The sequence below is a fragment of the Coregonus clupeaformis genome, chromosome 11 (genome assembly GCF_020615455.1).
Source record: "Coregonus clupeaformis isolate EN_2021a chromosome 11, ASM2061545v1, whole genome shotgun sequence".
Lineage (NCBI taxonomy): Eukaryota > Metazoa > Chordata > Actinopteri > Salmoniformes > Salmonidae > Coregonus > Coregonus clupeaformis.
In genome coordinates, this window is record NC_059202.1 from 52,482,071 (window position 1) to 52,482,484 (window position 414).

Below are 414 nucleotides of genomic sequence, written 5' to 3' on the forward strand. Positions count from 1 at the left end.
ACTTAGACACCCAGGTCAAACAAAGAGGGATGCTATGTTAGCTAGCTAGCTAAGGCTATCCAACACTGGAACTCTTCCAAGTCAAGGTAAGTTTTTGGTTTTATACATTTATGGCCACCAGGGCCCGCTGGTGTAACTGCTAAACTGCTTGCTGACTGTACACTGTACTGCATGATTGTAGTGGGTTTAATAACGCGTTAGTTCTAGTAGTTATTTTGACTATGATGTTAGCTAATATGGTGACAACGATGTAGGCCGTGTGTAGCGGTTAGCGGTTATGGTATGAAGTTTTGTCTCTGAAAAGTTTTTTAGCCTGGTCACAGACAGCTGATGTGTTGTGCACTGTTGTTCACAAGTGAAGGAAAAGGTGAGAGGAGGAGAGAGCGTAGATGCGAGGAGCAATACAACGATCAA